We start from the raw sequence: 18,867 nt of genomic DNA on the forward strand, positions 1-18,867 counted from the left end.
TTTTTCGTTATTAATATTGACTCCTTGTGGGGTGTCATGATGGACCCCTTTCTCCATATTTTAAGGGCCCGAGGGGGTCTTTAGAATTTTTGTTATTTTTGGGGGCTGTGTCGAATTTTATGGAGGAGAAGGAAAATACCAACAGTCTCTCGTCTACCTCCCACATGGTGTTTTCTTGTGAGCCAAGTGATAGGTCCCATGTCACCTCTGATGATTCGGGGATTTGACCCCCCCAAGTTTTTGTTGCACCCAACATCCCTGAGCTTTGCCGTGAAACCAAGCAACAGCAGCCAACTATAGGGCAAGAAGACCGGTGTCCTCAAACTCCGACCATCGTTGTCATCATCTTCTGTGTGTGCTTTCGGAGAATGAAATTTTTTTAACTGGAATTATTGCAGTCATTTTTCTTCTTCAGGAAACAAACAAAAAAATCAAAAATTTCACTCAGCTTCAAGTAAATATACAAATCTAACTGGAAACACGAAAGGATATCATTGCTCTTGATTTTTTTTTTTTTTTTTTTTAAATTTAAATTTTATTTATTTTTTTCTCCTTTCTTCCGAGGATAATAAAATTGAAGACTTTTTTTTTTTTTTTTCATTAAGCTTTCTCTGCTCCTCTGATGATTTGGGGATTGCGAATGATATCTCTGGAAACCGGTATTTTGATCTACGAATTAAATAGGGATCTCAAACTTTTTGGAAGACTTTGCCTGCTTGTGGATCGCGGACGCTTTGGCGGTTGGCCTCGTCCTGCGGACTGGATTCCTTCGGATATATCCATCTAGGATTGAAAAATGCCCTTAGTAGATTTCTTCTGTGAGACATGCTCCAGACCTTGGCTGGTTGGATGGTGGGACCAGGTAATAATCATAAACGTGTTTATTGATATCTTCTGCTCATTTGGAGAGATTGACTGCACGTTGTTGGGGGTGGGGGGTCAGACGCAATAGCCGTGTCGAGGTTACCCATGGCTGCTTTGAACTAGTGACATCACTGAAATAAGTGCTAGTGATGTCATGGGCTAACTTTGGGGCCAACCCACAGCGTTGTTGCCACCTTTCTCATTGGACATTTTAGGGGTGCCATAGTTTATAGTAGATAAAGCTTTCATATTGACCTTGGAGACCATTGCTGCACTGAGGTCTGCTTATGTACCCACCATACCCCTATCTATATATGACTGATTACTATAGCCATATAGGATGCCCTCAAGGAGTACTTTGTACCTATCCAGTCCACCTAGAACCACCTGTGCGTAATGTTATCTCTTTAGTCCTTGAATATGCCTTACCTTACTCTTTAACTCAGATCATCTTACTTTTGGTAGACGAATGGTCCAAGAAGGCCAAAATAAGGAGCCCATCCTTAATTTATTTATTTTTTGTTATTTTAGCACTGGTGGTATAGCCTCAGGTCTATTGTGCAGATGTTACATTCCTTCTATAGTAGGTGCACTGTGTAGACCGCCACTTCCTGCAGACCGTAGCTCAAATACCAGTGTCAGCTGCTTGTGACCTTGGACAAGTCACTGGATGTAAACAATGCCTGGAAGATAAAGGACTTGCCCCACTGTCTCCTTGTGCTAGAAAAATCTGTGCCATACGGTTCTCATTCATCCACTGTAATGTTTATTCATTAGGAATAGACCCATGATAATGCTGCAATTCGGTCCCTGAGCCCTCGTCTGAGGGCTACAGAGGCAGATGTTTTTATTCACAGGTGGTTCATCCATGGACCAGGAAATCATGCCTATGACCCTGTCGTACTTCTGTGGGTCAACCAATACAGGAGAACCTGTAGACATAGTCAGTGCTCGAGGCCCAAATTGCAACATGTAGGGTATAACCTAATTTTGGAGGGTTGATTCATGACCAGTGATGTCACAGCACCTCAGCCAAGTCTGCTGTTTTTGAAAGTTGAGATTTGGTGATCAGATCTTCTGAGCATCATTTGTTGCAGTGAATGGAGTAAATGAGTGGTTAATGTTGTTGCTGTGTTTCCTGGCCGTCTACTCTACTTGCAACTTTTTGAGGACTCTCCTGAAATATAATAGTTAAGGTTCTCTTGTGGGATTATGCAATATCCATGTTGTTTGCTCCAGTCTTGAATACTATAGACGACAAGCCAACTTTCTTGATAAATACTGTAGAAGGGAACTTGTGCAACCCAAAGGGACCATGGGCAAGACTTGATGATGAAGCTAAGTTGCCTTCTGTCAATGAAGGTGTGGCAAATCTTTTGGTGTTTTAGTGATGTGATCTCTTTTAAATTGGTTGTCTCACCTCACACACTGGTGGCTTATTGCTAGGCCGCCCTCTATTCATTTCTGTGGGACTTTCAAGAATGGCCAAGCACGCTCGCTCGGCTATTTTTGGAAGTCTCATAGAAGTGAATGGCGAGCATGACGCTCATGTGCGGTGCACGATCGTTTACTTTGGGAGCTCATTTCTAGAGATAGGTGTGGGACCTGTACCTATCTGACACGGGTGGCATATCTTAACGATATTCCAATCTATGAGATGGCGCAACCCCTTTAAAGAGGTTTTATAGGATTAGAAAAATATGGAGCCACAACTGTCAACAAGTTGTGTGTAGCATTACAGCTTGCTCCATTCACTACATTGGAGCTGAGCTGCAATACCAGACACAACCCATGGACGGGTGTGATGCTGTTTCTGGAAGAAAGTGGCCATTTTTTTCTTGACTTTTTTAATGCCCCCCCCCCCCTTCCCCTTTGATTCTTTCTTTCCTTCTTCTTTGTCATATACTACTAGTTCTTCTTCATCATCATCTCCTTTCTGTTCTTAGGGATCTCCTCCTACTTCATTTTCCCTTCTCTTTGACATCTACTTCATCTTCATTATCTCCTTTTTGTCATCCCTTCGTCCTTCTTGTTGTTCTTCTGGTTTACCCTCTCCATCTGCCACATTTCCTTTACAATCCACCTTTTCTTTCTTTGTCATCTCTTTAGTCATCTGCTTCCTCTTTTTTCTTCTCCTTCTTTCTCTTCCCATTCTTGTCACCTTCCTTCTCGACTTTTACTTTTCTTCTTAAAAGCTATGGACACTTTCGGGGCAGTTTTTTATGATTGCATTTTACTCAATTTGGGCTAAAAATTTTTTTTTTTCTAATTGGTCTTTATTCAAAATTTTGAGTAATTTTTGTTATACTTGTGGCCACAAATCAGTGTATTTGAAGACTGTCCCTCATGTGTAGCTCTTATCTCCTGACCTCATAAACACTCATTATAGTTATAGATACAGCTTTACATGAGCTTCACAGCAGCTGGTGGAATTTAGGAGGGACAGTCTGATTGTTAACACTATGTATCAACAAAACTGCCCAAAATTAGTAAAATGCAATTATAAAAAACTGCCCCAAAAGTGTCCATAGCCAGACACCTCCTTATTCAGCTGTTTGCATAGTCCCTTTGGTTCCCCTGATTAAAACGCTGTTTTTCTTTTTTTGATTTGAGGCTCCGTTCCCTAGTTATGAGACTTTTTCCTAATATGCAAATTAGACATTTGGTGCCATGAGGGCATCACCGTTGCTCTTGTTCTACCCAAGCTCTGCTCCTTTCTTTGGCTAGTACCTCCCTGATTGCTTTGATTGACAGGGCCAGGTATTGGCAAAGCAGAGAGGGAGGAGCTAGACACAGAAAGGAGCTGAGTTTGGGTGCAACAAGAACAATGGTGACTCCCTCGTTGCACTAAAGACCTAATTTGCATATTAGGAAAAAGTATCATAACTCTGGAACAAATTCTCAGCTCAACAAAAGACGGACAGCATTTTAATCAGATGAACCTTAGCTACAGTACCTCACAAAAGTGAGTACACCGCTCACATTTTTGTAAATATTTTATTCTATCTTTTCAGGGGACAACCCTATATAGCTTTACTCCCGACAGCCAAAAATTTTAATGATTGATGATGAGGTACGTGAACCGGGAGAAATCGGGTGCTAGCCAATGGCACCCGGCATCACATCAAAAAGTGGTTCATACCACGTGCTAGTGGTGATACAGTGGTGCTATGAAGTGAGGGTCGTGGTCAGACCCTTCTGCTGAAAGGGCACATATAAGGGTGGGTATGACGAATTATGTCCACCAGTTAAACACCCTGTACCTATAGCAGCACTGGAATTCTGACAGCCCCCATTGCCTAATAGCACCTCGACTTCAGCAAACGCCCGTAATTCCCAGATTATACTACAGGCGCTGCTGAAGGTTACTGTGTGGTCTCTGCCCCAGCCAGAGTGCCTGCGCCAGTACTGTAGCGCTGAAGCACCGGGCTAGAGATATGAACAAGCCTTTTTAACTGTATGTATCATCAGGAGCCCTTGATAGTAACAGCTTAGACAAAACAATGTGATCGCACGTGTGGTTAGGCGTCCGGCGCTAGTATGGCCGTGAGCGCGCGCAACACTGGGACAATTAATGAAGGAAAAAGTCCACCCCCAGGTGGAGCGAGCAGCGCGGCCACTGCCAATGAGAGAGCTGGAGTGGGACATACCTCGTTAGGCTCCGCTCTCCCCCGGTTCTGCAAGCAACAAGCGTGCGATCTCGCCTAGGTATATATACCACATGTAAATGGGACGTACAAGCGGCTATAGAAAACAGAGGAACAAAGGGGTGTGGGGGAAGGATGGTGTAGGATAGCGCCTAATGTCTGGCGCAAAACTATCTAACAACAATGTAAAGAACGCAAGGCATCATAGACACCAAATTATTAAAGCAGCATGTAGGATGCAAAACACAATTCCTGTATTCATAATGTTATTAGACTGATGGTATAATCAAGGCATCATGCCAATGATCCCCAGGTAGCACAGGGGCCATTGATCCTAAATTTCAGAACTCGCATCCTGTGTTTGCAGTGTACACGAAGTACCATGATAGAGGGTACTGACCCAGCGCCCTTCAATCATCCTGAGGGAACCATGGGCCATGGGTCTCAAATGAAGCAGGCATAGCTTATCTGTTCATTGCGTCCCAATGGCTGTACAGTGTGAAGCCAAAAAATCCAATGTGCTTCTTTTTGAAGTAAGAATCTGCCAAAATCGCTTCCCCGTGTGGAAGGTCGAACTTTTTCAATTCCCCGAAAAGATAGGACTCCTGCTTCATTATTTTGCCACATCTTGACTGTCACCGCCAGATCTCTAAGAAGCTCTGACAGACGTTTTTCTGTACCTCCTGCATGATGTTCTTTTGTTTTGGTTTCACTTTGGTATCTCTTTTCCTTCTCCCAGCTGTCATCTATTCACACTGATTGCCTCCCTTTATATTCCCTCCCATACTTCCTCACTTTGTGGTTTATACTACTTCCTCGATTGTGCTCTCTGCTAGAAGCTGCAACTGCTGGTTCCTCAGATAAGTCTCTTCCTTTATTTGTGTGTTTCTGCTGGCTTGATTCTAGGTGACCCTGACTCCCTCCGTATTAAGTGCAGGGAGCCGGTGGTCGTGTCCCCTCACTATTGTAGGGTGTTCAGGTGTCATACAGTCGAGGCACGAGGGCATGCAATTATCTATCATAGAGATCTTTGCATGGGCTGAGCAGTCAGGGAGAGCTCTAGGGCTTTTATAGGGCTTACCCATTTGTTCCTTAGTTTGGGATCAAGTCAGTCGGATGTTTATTTATAAGTTCCAGCTTTCTGCAACACTATCCGTGACATTATAAACCACCAAAACCGTTTTAAGCATGGATCCGGTTTCAGTCTTGACGGACCGCATGCGGTGTCTTTCATTGGAGGTAGCAGATCTCCGTAAAACTGTATCTCAGTTTCAGATGACCGGTTCTGCTTGCGTTCATGGAGTTTGTTCTGAGCCTAAGATCTCGCTTCCGGATACGTTCTCTGGGGGTAGTGAGAATTTTGTTTGTTTTAGAGAGGCTTGCAAACTCCATTTTCGCCTACTTCCCCATTCCTCTGGTGATGAGGAGCAGAGGGTGGGGATCATCATCTCGCTGCTCAGTCTTGGGCCTTTTCGCTGCCGGTGGGGGAACGGCCCCTCCGATCGGTGGATGAAATTTTGGGTCAGATATATGATGATCCAGATCGTATTGCTCTGGCTGAATCTAAACTGCGTCTTTTATGCCAGGGTAAACAGTCCGCATAGTTATACTTTTAAGAATTTCGGAGATGGGCAGCTGATACTGGTTGGAATGATGCTGCACTCCGAAGTCAGTTTTGCCATGGTCTCTCGGAGGCATTGAAAGATGCATTTGCCTTTCATGAGAGACCAGCGTCGTTGGAGTCTGCCATGTCTCGAGCTGTTCTTATTGACAGGCGTCTTAGAGAGAGAGGAGAGATCACTCCTTCCTGTCATATCCAGTCCAGGGACAGTGGGGAGGTCTCATTCAGTGCGCAGGGGCCTCAGTCTCTCTCAATCTCCTCTGAGCAGGAGCCCATGCAGCTGGGTTTGCTTGCCTCGGATAGTAGAAGATTCAGCTCTCAGAGGAGGGTTTGTTTCTGTTGTGGAGGTATAAATCATTTGGCAAATGTTTGTCCCTCTAGGAGATTCAGGGAGTTTTTTGAGGGTAATAAAGAAACAAAAAGAAAAAAATCCTCTAAAAACTTTCCATCTGTTACTATTGGCAAGGTTGATGCGGAAATTGAAGGTTTTCCGTTTGCTTGTAGTTCCCGTTTTGTCCTACCTGCCAGGGTGGCGCTAGATAGCAAGAACATTGTTTGTGAGATTTTTGTAGATAGTGGAGCAGCTGTCAATCTCATTGATAATCAATTTGCAATAACGCATGGTTTCCAGGTATGCACTTTGGGAAAGGATATACCTGTTTTTGCTATCGATTCCGCTCCACTTTCTAAAAAATCGTTAAAGGGCATAGTTCACAATATCCGTTTGACTATGGATGATGCTCATGTTGAGGATGTGTCATGTTTTGTCCTGGGCTGATTACCTACTCCTCTAGTGTTAGGGCTACCCTGGCTCACTAAACATAACCCCACCATTGATTGGCAAGCAAAGCAAATAAATGGTTGGAGTGACTTTTGCCGCTGGTTTTTTTTTGGGATTTCAGGGAGCTGAACTGTATCACAATTCGTGATCCTTAGCCGCTTCCTCTGATCCCGGACCTGTTTAACCAGATTGTTGGGGCAAAAGTTTTTTCTAAGTTGGATTTAAGAGGGGCATACAACCTGGTCAGGAAAGGAGACGAATGGAAGACGGCCTTCAATACCCCTGAGGGCCATTTTGAGAATTTGGTTATGCCTTTTGGTTTGATGAATACTCCGGCCGTCTTCCAACATTTTGTGAACAGCATTTTCTCTCATTTAATGGGGAAATTTGTACTAGTGTATCTGGATGACATTTTGATTTTTTCTCCTGATTTCGAGACCACCTACGTCAGGTCTTGCTGATTCTGCGGGAGAATAAATTGTACGCTAAACTGGAAGAATGTGTGTTTGCGGTTCCAGAAATTCAATTTCTGGGTTTTCTTCTCTCCGCTTCTGGTTTTCGCATGGACCCTGAGAAGGTCCGCGCTGTGCTTGATTGGGAGCTTCCTGAGAATCAGAAGGCGCTAATGCGGTTTTTGGGCTTTGCCAATTATTACAGAAAGTTCATTTTGAATTATTCCTCTGTTGTTAAGCCACTCACTGATATGACTAAAAAGGGGGTAGATTTTTCTTCCTGGTTGGTGGATGCGCTTAAGGCCCTTTCTACTATCAAAGAGAGTTTTGCTTCCGCTCCCATCTTGGTACAACCCGATGTCTCTCTGCCTTTCATTGTTAAGGTGGACGCTTCTGAGGTGGGTGTGGGTGCGGTCTTATCTCAGGGTCCCTCTCCTGCCAAATGGCGACCGTGTGCCTTTTTCTCAAAGAAACTCTCCTCCGCAGAGAGAAATTACAATGTGGGAGATAGGGAGTTGTTGGCCATCAAATTAGCTTTTGAGGAATGGCGCCATTGGCTAGAGGGAGCCAGTCACCCTATTACCGTGTTTACTGACCATAAGAATCTGGCCTACTTGGAGTCAGCCAAGCATCTGAACCCGAGACAGGCCAGATGGTCTTTATTCTTTTCTAGGTTTAATTTTGTTGTCACGTTCCGCCCTGGGTTTAAAAATGTGAAGGCTGATGCCCTGTCACGTTGTTTTCCGGGAGGGGGGAACTTTGAAGACCCGGGTCCCATTTTGGCTGAAGGGGTGGTCGTCTCTGCTCTTTATCCTGAATTGGAAGCAGAGGTTCAGGCAGCCCAGGCAGAGGCTCCTGATCTTTGTCCTCCTGGGAGGTTGTTTGTGCCTCTCGCTTTACGATACAAGGTTTTTAAGGAGCACCACGATACTGTCCTTGCTGGGCACCCGGGGAGTAGAGCCACAGTGGATCTCATTGCTCGGAGATTCTGGTGGCCGGCTCTTCGTAAGACAGTTGAGGGTTTTGTGGCAGCCTGCGAGACCTGCGCTCGTGCCAAGGTCCCTCATTCACGGCCATCGGGTCCTCTCCTCCCGTTACCCATTCCTTCCCGTCCTTGGACGCATCTGTCCATGGACTTCATTACGGACCTGCCTCGTTCCTCGGGGAAGACTGTGATTCTGGTGGTTTTAGCAAAATGGCGCATTTCATTCCCTTTCCTGGCTTACCCAATGCTAAAACGCTGGCGCAGGCATTTGTTGATCACATTGTCAAATTGCATGGCATTCCTTCAGACATAGTTTCCTATAGGGGCACGCAGTTTGTTTCCAGATTCTGGAAGGCCTTCTGTTCTCGCTTGGGGGTTCGGTTGTCGTTCTCTTCTGCTTTTCACCCGCAGTCGTATGGCCAGACAGAACGCGTCAATCAGAATCTGGAGACATATCTGCGCTGTTTTGTGGCAGAGAATCAGGAGGATTGGTGTTCTTTTTTGTCCCTTGCTGAGTTTGCTTTAAATAACCGTCGCCAGGAGTCCTCGGATAAGTCACAATTTTTTGGTGCATATGGGTTTCATCCGCAGTTTGGGACATTCTCTGGAGAGGGGTCTTCTGGTTTACCTGATGAGGAGAGATTTTCCTAGTCTTTGTCATCTATTTGGCAAAAGATTCAGGGTAATCTAAAGAGCATGAGTGAGAGATATAAGCGTGTGGCGAATAAGAGACGTGTGCCTGGTCCGGACCTGAATGTGGGTGATTTGGTGTGGTTGTCTACTAAAAATATCAAACTGAAGGTCCCCTCCTGGAAGTTGGGTCCTAGGTTTATTGGGCCTTACAAAATCTTGTCCGTCATCAATCCCCTTGCCTTCCGTCTTGATCTTCCTCAGACTTGGAAGATCCATAATGTTTTTCACGTCCCTATTAAAACCTTATGTCCAACCCACTGTACCTTCCTCTTTGTCTCCTCCTCCGATTGTGGTTGATGGTAATCTTGAATTTCAGGTCTCTAGGATTGTGGATTCCCGCATTGTCCGCGGTTCTCTCCAGTATCTCGTTCATTGTGAGGGTTATGGTCCTGAGGAGAGGATGTGGCGGACATTAAGGCCTCTCGTCTTATCAGGGATTTCCATAGGTCCCATCCTGAGAAGGTGGGCCCTGAGTGTCCGGAGTCCACTCGTAGAGGGAGGGGTACTGTCACCGCCAGATCTCTAAGAAGCTCTGACAGACGTTCTTCTGTACCTCCTGCATGATGTTCTTTTGTTTTGGTTTCACTTTGGCATCTCTTTTCCTTCTCCCAGCTGTCATCTATTCACATTGATTGCCTCCCTTTATATCCCCTCCCATACTGCCTCACTTTGTGGTTTATACTACTTCCTGGATTGTGCTCTCTGCTAGAAGCTGCAACTGCTGGTTCCTCAGATAAGTCTGTTCCTTTATTTGTGTGTTTCTTCTGACTTGATTCTAGGTGACCCTGACTCCCTCCGTATTAAGTGCAGGGAGCCGGTGGTCGTGTCCCCTCACTATTGTAGGGTGTTCAGGCGTCATACAGTCGAGGCACGAGGGCATGCAATTATCTATCATAGAGATCTTTGCATGAGCAGTAAGGGAGAGCTCTAGGGCTTTTATAGGGCTTACCCATTTGTTCCTTAGTTTGGGATCAAGTCAGCCTGATGTTTATTTGTGACTTCAAGTTTTCTGTAACACCATCCGTGACATTGACATGTCGCGCGATAGGGGTCTCTCTTTCATTTCTGATATCCCCTATGTGTTCCTCTATCCTCCGTCTAAATTCACGGACTGTCTTGCCAACGTACTTCATTCCACAGCTGCAGGAGACCAGATAAATCATCCCTGTAGTTTTGCAGTTAATGAAAGAACGTATGACATCCGATTTGTCATTTGACATACCCGTGAATGACTTACCCGTACCAATGAATTCGCATGCTACACAGTTCCCACATTTAAAGGTGCCTGTGAGACCATGCGCTAACCAGGTGCGGGGGGGTAGATGGTTCATAGAGGCTATGTACCAAATGATCACGGAAATTGCGACCCCCGTCTAAATGTAATGGACGGAGCAGACCCCACAAGATGTCCAATATCGAGATCTGCCTGCAAAATACTCCAGTACTGTTCCAGTACCTGTCGCACTTCCCGGTTAGCGGTGTCAAACATGCCCACAATACGAATTGGACCTTCAGTTTTTTCTTTCGTTCTGGGGTTCAGTAGTGATTCCCTGTTGCTACACAGTGCATGTTGGTAAGCGGACTTTAGTGTCTGTTGCGGGTATCCCTGCCGTTGGAACCTGCTCGTGAGATCTTTGGCAGCTCTTTGAAAATCAGATATAGTCGAGCAATTGCGTAGAATCCGTAGAAATTGTCCCTTTGGGATACCACGTTTAAGTGGTAATGGATGCCAGCTATCCCACCTCAATAGATTATTTGTGGAGGTTGGTTTGCGGAATAAGTCCGTCACCACTTGACCATTCGGTTCCTTGATGATATGTAGGTCCAAGAATGTAATCATAGTCTCATGTATTTCCAACGTGAAAAAGAGACCTAAGTCATTCTTGTTCAAGGCTTCTACAAAATTCACAAAATCCTCCTTAGAGCCTTTCCAAAAAATCTATATATATTCGATATAACGGTCTGACCATCTGTTCATGTCTTCCCCAAACACAATCTCTCTCTCTCCCATCAGCCCAGGTATAGGTTGGCAAAAGTGGGGGCACATAGGCTCCCCATGGCCACACCGTTGAGCTGGTGGAAGAGGCGACGGTCAAACATGAACACGTTGTGCTCCAATATGAATTTGAGCAGGGATAATGCAAATTGATTGTGTGGGTGAAGTTGTTTCCCTCTTTGATTGAGTCGCTGATCTTCTCACATCCCGTGTGATGGGGATGCTGCTGTATAGGGCCTCTACGTCTAAGATTGTCACATATGTTCCCGGCTCTAAGTATAGACCGTCAAGTTTTTTCTACGATGTCCATGGAATCCCGCACATACGATGGAAAAGAGAGGACAAATGGGCGCAAAATGGCATCCACATAAGTACCCACATTGTGTGTGAGACTATCAATACCCGCCACAATTGGTCTCCCCTTTAAAGGACTTATCCATTTGTGTACCTTGCTAGTTTGGGATATGATGGCAGTAACGTATATCAGTCTGGCTAATGAGATGCTTTTTTAGGGCCTTGCTGAGTATATCCTGTAATTTGTGGTGTTCTTGCAGTGGATTAGAGGGGATGACCCGGTAACATTGCTTATCATTTAGGATGGTCTGACACATGTGGATGTAATCCTTTTCATCCATAATTACTATGTTACCCCCTTTGTCTGAGGGCTTGATAATGATAGAGGGGTCGTTTTCCAAAGATATGAGTGCTTCAATTTTCGATGTGATGTCGGGTGCCATTGTCTAGCACCTGATTTCTCCCGGTCCACGCACCCCATCATCAATCATTTAAATTTTTGGGTGTCGGGAGTAAAGATATATAGGCCTGTAACTGGGTTCCATCCTTCTTTTAACTGAAATTAAGAATAAAGTATTATTATTTTATGTTTTAGCGTCTCGTACAGGCAGTGATTAGTATATTGAACAGACCCACAACCGTATATTTGATCTAAGTGAGTACAGCCCTAAGTGAAAAAGGCCAAATTGTGCCCAATTACCCATTTTCCCTCCCCGGTATCATGCAACTCATTAGTGTTACAAGGTCTCAGGTGTGTTAGATTTGCTGCTATCGCTCACGTTCTCATACTGGTCACTGGAAGTTCAACATGGCTCCTCACGGCAAAGAAGGATCCCAAAAAGAAGGATGTCTAAGGATCCCAAAAAAAAAAAAAGAATTGTTGCTCTACATAACGATGGCCGAGGCTATAAGAAGATCGCCAGCACCCTGACACTGAGCCGCAGCACGGTGGCCAAGACCATACAGCAGTTTAACAAGACAGGTTCCACTCAGAACAGGCCTCGCCAGGGTCGACCAAAGAAGTTGAGTGCACGTGCTCAGCGTCCTATCCAGAGGTTGTATGAGTGCTGCCGGCATTGCTGCAGAGGTTAAAGGGATGGGAGTCAGCCTGTCAGTGCTCAGACCATACGCCCCACACTGCCTCCTATTGGTCTGCATATCGTCCCAGAAGGAAGCCTCTTCTAAAGACTAAAGATGATTGACAAGAAAGCCCGCAAACAGTTTTCTGAAGACAAGCAGACTAAGGACATGGATTACTGGAACCATATCCTGGGGTCTGATGAGACATAAATAAACTTATTTGGTTCAGATGGTGTCAAGTATGTGTGGCGGCAACCAGGTGAAGAGTACATAGACAAGTGTGTCCTGCCTGCAGTCAAGCATGGTGGTGGGAATGTCATGGTCTGGGGCTGCAGGAGTGCTGCCGACTGTGGAGAGCTACAGGTCATTGATGGAACCATGAATGCCGACATGTCCTGTGACATGCTGAAGCAGAGCATGATCCCCTCCCATCAGAAACTGGGCCGCAGGGCAGTATTCCAACATAACGACCCCAAACACACCTGCAAGACGACCACTGCCTTGCTGTAGAAACTGAGGGTAAAGGTGCTGGACTGGCCAAGTATTTCTCCAGACCTAAACCCTATTGATTATCTGTGGGGCATCCTCAAACAGAAGGTGGAGGAGCGCAAGGTCTCATCATGGAGTGGAAGGGGATTCCAGTGCAACCTGTGAAGCTCTAGTGAACTCGACGCCCAAGAGAGTTAAGGCAGTGCTGGAAAAAAATGGTGGCCACATAAAATATTGACACTTTGGGCACAATTTGGCCATGTTCACTTAGGGGTGTACTCACTTTTGTTGCCAGCGGTTTAGACATTAATGGCTGTGTGGTGAGTTATTTTGAGGGCACAGCAAATTTACACTCTTATACAAGCTGTGCACTGACTACTTTACATATAATAAAATATTTACAAAAATGTGAGGGGTGTACTCACTTTTTTGAGATGCTGTATGTGTCTGTGCAAGCAGTTTGGGTAGGGATGTCGCTGGTGACAGATTCCCTATTTAAATACAGAGTTACATAATTGATCTTCTCCTTTCATCTTCTTTGTCCTGTTCTGATTCTTCTTCTTTGTCATGTCCATCAACATCTTCTTTATCCGCTTCTAATTCTTTGCCGTTTTCTCTTGTATACACGTTCCTTCATCTTTTTCCATAGTCACCAAAACTGTGGTGAAGAATAGATGTTTTTCTTCTTTGAGACTTTTGACATATAGAAGGTTCCCTATGTTTATCTGTCCACCTTGTGTATATCTGTTGACTGTTTTCAGTTTATTTCTTCTTCTTATCCAAATAAGTGGTTCTCCTAGTATTTCCAGAAAGAGAAATTTCAGCCAGGTCATATTTTTTTCTTGAATGAATTTGTCAAGCGCCCCTTCTTGTTTATATCTTTACCATCAGCAAAGTTCATAGTTGCTGTAGTGCAAAGTCTTCTGAACTTCGAGGATGCTCAGGAACGTATAGTTCATAAAAAAAAAAGTTCCAATTAGTGACAATTGATGAAGAATTATGATACGAGAAGACTTCATTGTCTATGTGTATGACCTCATCCTCCATGAGTTTTGTCATGTTCTCTGACCCGAGGTGACAGGGCTCTGATCCTGGCTCTCCAGCAATGCTGTACCCTGCATTTTCACAACTGGAACCACATTGTGCACCTCTCATTCTCTTCTGGGTGAGCTTACCTGTAAAAATATCTCCTGTTTTGGAGTGGTCTTTACTCCTGGATAAGGGTGCAGTCCACAGAAAAGCCCACCATAAACCTTTCTCCGACTCTCTGGATCCCTGTAAATGGCTTCCACTCACCAAGGCTAAAGTAGAGCCGCTCTTGCTCCTGGATTCTGCCTGGGTTCTAACCCTAGTAGCTGTAGTCAATGATTTGGATTCCAGGAGTCAGGGTCGCAGAAGGTTGAGAAACCTCATGGACGCCAAAAAAACAAAAAAAAATTAAAAACAATAAACCTTCAGGAGAGAAATCCTATAAAGTCACCATACTCTAAAAAGATACTCTAACAAACAAATGTGGAAAAAATAAGATATAAATGTCAGTGGTCTCAGCATTGGCTCAAATTTAGGGAGATATCTAAATAGATGTTTTTCAATGCTTGGAGCCCAAGTGCCCTCTATTTAAAAAAAAAAAGAAAACATGAAATTACCCTCATATGCTGCACTTTTCAAATATATACCATGAGGACATTGCAAGCACCTGCTGCAGAAGTGAAATGTATGAGGTGCACATACCAGAGGTTCAGGATCCAAGTCATAAATGGGCTGCGTAGAACAAAATCATCAGTTCAGGCAGGAATATCCCTTTTTTATAGTATGTCCCAAAAGGAAAACCAAAATTCTGTTAAAGTATATAGACGTCCCAGAGCAGTGGTCCCCAGCCAGTGGCTTGGGAGCTACATGAAACATTTCCCTCCTCTCTTTTTGAATTGCCTGTTGCTCCCAACCATCAAGGAAAGTTGAATGTGTCTCACAGCATACAAAAGATTGAGGACCTCCGTCCTAGAGGAAGGACTTAGATCCTCCTCTATTGGCCTGAGTGAAGAACACCTTTAAAACCATTGCTCTTAATATGAAGATGACAGCATAAGGACTCATGCACATGACTGTATGTTTGATCCACATCCAATCCGCATTTTTGTGGATCACATGAGGACCTATTTATCAGGATCACGACTTAGACTCAGGATGTGAGCTCAGATGGTCACCCAAATTTTAATGTCAAACTCCTACTTTGCTAATTTGAGCCCTTTAGCTATCTGAAATCCACATCTAAGGGCTATTAACTGCCACTACTTGATCATACTAGTCGTATAAGGCTACTTTCACACTAGCGTTCGGGTGTCCGCTTGTGAGCTCCGTTTGAAGGGGCTCACAAGCAGCCCCGAACGGATCCGTACTGCCCTAATGCATTCTGAGTGGATGCGGATCCGCTCAGAATGCATCCGCCTGCCAGCGTTCAGCCTCCGCTCCGCTCAGCAGGCGGACACCCGAACACAGCTTGCAGCGTTCGGGTGTCCGCCTGGCCGTGTGGAGGCAAACGGATCCGTCCAGACTTACAATGTAAGTCAATGGGGACGGATCCGTTTGAAGATGACACAGTATGGCTCAATTTTCAAACGGATCCGTCCCCCATTGACTTTCAATGTAAAGTCAAAACGGATCCGTTTGAATTATCATGAACAAAAAAAAAACTGCAAGCGTTTGCATTATAGGAGCAGATCCGTCTGTGCAGACACCAGATGGATCCGCTCCTAACGCAAGTGTGAAAGTAGCCTTAGACGCCTTAAACTAGGTAACTTACATTTACCCACTCAAACCCAGTATGCTCTCTAGCATTCACAGGGTTAATACACATAACACTTCTTCTAAGGTCGTGGAATCGTTTAGCACACAAGAAGGCTCTTATTAAAGTGAACTTGAAATGAAATGACAATTTTCTAAAAGGACACACACCTTAAGCTCTGTAGATTCCACAACTAGCCCCCCTTCCTGATGTCATGGAAAGGCTAGTGGGTATGTTCATGTCCTTTTTAATGGCCGAGTTTTATGAGGTCAGTTTAATAAAGGGTTTGGCTCAAAATGTGTCCACTAAGATATACTTTCTTCTGGACATCATAGCAACTTCGTACTGCCTTCATCTAACTCATCATAATGTTCCGCACACGTGCATATGAAACATGTAGGGGTTAGAGGCAGTACTTGATGAGTTCCTTAATTACTGCATCTTACAGAGCCTTGATTGAGGTGATGTTAATACAGGTGATGCAGGTAAATGGCCTAAGTCCAACTTCAGAAACACACTGCCAAGTTATGGATTAGGTCCAGTATTTCTTTGATGAATATTCATCTGTATGGGTTTTTATACATGAACCATTCTGCAGGTCAAGGTATCCTCAGCTTGACCTCCCAATGTCTGTGCCAGAAACAGATTTTATGAGGGGGTACCGGTCTGTGTGAATTGTTCTTCTTCCCTGCTTTTGTTTAGGCAGACCTTGTGATCTGGTTTTAGGAATAAGAAATTTACAATTTAATGGCCAGCCACAAAAATGTCTACTACTCTGCTATCTAAAAAATATTTTTGCTATCTATACCACCACTTCACCATTATACGGTGTGATTCTAGATACTCCCATTATACGGTGTGATTATTATCAGTGTATAGATACTACCATTATACAGTGTGATTATTATCAGCGTATAGATACTACCATTATACAGTGTGATTATTATCAGTGTATAGATACTACCATTATACGGTGTGATTATTATCAGTGTATAGATACTATCATTATACGGTGTGATTATTATCAGCGTATAGATACTACCATTATACAGTGTGATTATTATCAGTGTATAGATACTACCATTATACAGTGTGATTATTATCAGTGTATAGATACTACCATTATACGGTGTGATTATTATCAGTGTATAGATACTACCATTATACGGTGTGATTATTATCAGTGTATAGATACTACCATTATACAGTGTAATTATTATCAGTGTATAGATACTACCATTATACAGTGTGATTATTATCAGTGTATAGATACTACCATTGTACGGTGTGATTATTATCAGTGTATAGATACTACCATTATACGGTGTGATTATTATCAGTGTATAGATACTACCATTATACGGTGTGATTATTATCAGTGTATAGATACTACCATTATACGGTGTGATTATTATCAGTGTATAGATACTACCATTATACGGTGTGATTATTATCAGTGTATAGATACTACCATTATACGGTGTGATTATTATCAGTGTATAGATACTACCATTATACAGTGTGATTATTATCAGTGTATAGATACTACCATTATACGGTGTGATTATTATCAGTGTATAGATACTACCATTATACGGTGTGATTATTATCAGTGTATAGATACTACCATTATACGGTGTGATTATTATCAGTGTATAGATACTACCATTATACGGTGTGATTATTATCAGTGTATAGATACTACCATTATACGGTGTGATTATTATCAGTGTATAGATACTACCATTATACGGTGTGATTATTATCAGTGTATAGATACCACCATTATACGGTGTGATTATTATCAGTGTATAGATACTACCATTGTACGGTGTGATTATTATCAGTGTATAGATATTACCATTGTACGGTGTGATTATTATCAGTGTATAGATACTACCATTATACGGTGTGATTATTATCAGTGTATAGATACTACTATTATACAGTATGATTATTATCAGTGTATAGATACTACCATTATACGGTGTGATTATTATCAGCGTATAGATACTACCATTATACAGTGTGATTATTATCAGCGTATAGATACTACCATTATACAGTGTGATTATTATCAGCGTATAGATACTACCATTATACGGTGTGATTATTATCAGTGTATAGATACTACCATTATACGGTGTGATTATTATCAGCGTATAGATACTACCATTATATGGTGTGATTATTATCAGCGTATAGATACTACCATTATACGGTGTGATTATTATCAGTGTATAGATACTACCATTATACGGTGTGATTATTATCAGTGTATAGATACTACCATTATACGGTGTGATTATTATCAGTGTATAGATACTACCATTATACAGTGTGATTATTATCAGTGTATAGATACTACCATTATACGGTGTGATTATTATCAGTGTATAGATACTACCATTATACGGTGTGATTATTATCAGCGTATAGATACTACCATTATACGGTGTGAGTATTATCAGTGTATAGATACTACCATTATACGGTGTGATTATTATCAGTGTATAGATACTACCATTATACGGTGTGATTATTATCAGCGTATAGATACTACCATTATACAGTGCAGTATGATTTTTTTCAGTGTATTACTCATATTGTTGTGTTGTATATAGTGTATCGTGGTTGTACATGTATATTGTGTAGTTCAGGGTTAGGGCCTCCCATCCTCTCCTATGTTACTAGAGACTGGTGCAGCAGACATTATAGTCTATAGGAGGAGGCATCAGGAGGGGAGTGAGGAGGGAGGGAAAACAAGGCCGCTTGTGTCAGATAGAGGGAGCAGTCATAGTAGGAGGCGAGGGATTGTGCTCTGTGAGAATCTGGGATGAATGGACTTCATATAAGCCATCAAGGATCTTAGACCTCTACGGAGCTAGTAACATAGCACTGAAATCGAAGACACTGGACCAGGAGACTTCAGGAAAAGGAAAGACTGCAGCTTTTCTTGGACTCAAAGAACAGAGATCCACAAGAAAACGAGATGTCTACAAGGAGAAGGGGAAACACTTTCTTATAAGGAAAGGAAGAGGAAGGGGTCTATACAGAGAAATAAGGGTCTTGAGTTGAGTATGTAAGGAAGATACAAAGGGAGCAGAGTATGAGAAAAGAGACGTAGAAGAGGAGAGAGGCAGAGTTTGGGTGCGAGAATACAGAGACAAGGGAAAGTTACAA

The 18,867-nt window shown here is 43.2% G+C and overlaps 1 protein-coding gene across 2 annotated transcripts in view; it reads left to right on the forward strand.

Annotated features, from left to right (window-relative positions):
• PDE4A (phosphodiesterase 4A) overlaps positions 1-18,867 on the forward strand; it is a 272,456-nt gene that overhangs the window by 226,493 nt on the left and 27,096 nt on the right. The gene's annotated exons all lie outside the window — the stretch shown is intronic.

The sequence above is a fragment of the Bufo bufo genome, chromosome 1 (assembly GCF_905171765.1).
Source record: "Bufo bufo chromosome 1, aBufBuf1.1, whole genome shotgun sequence".
In the NCBI taxonomy this organism is placed as follows: domain Eukaryota; kingdom Metazoa; phylum Chordata; class Amphibia; order Anura; family Bufonidae; genus Bufo; species Bufo bufo.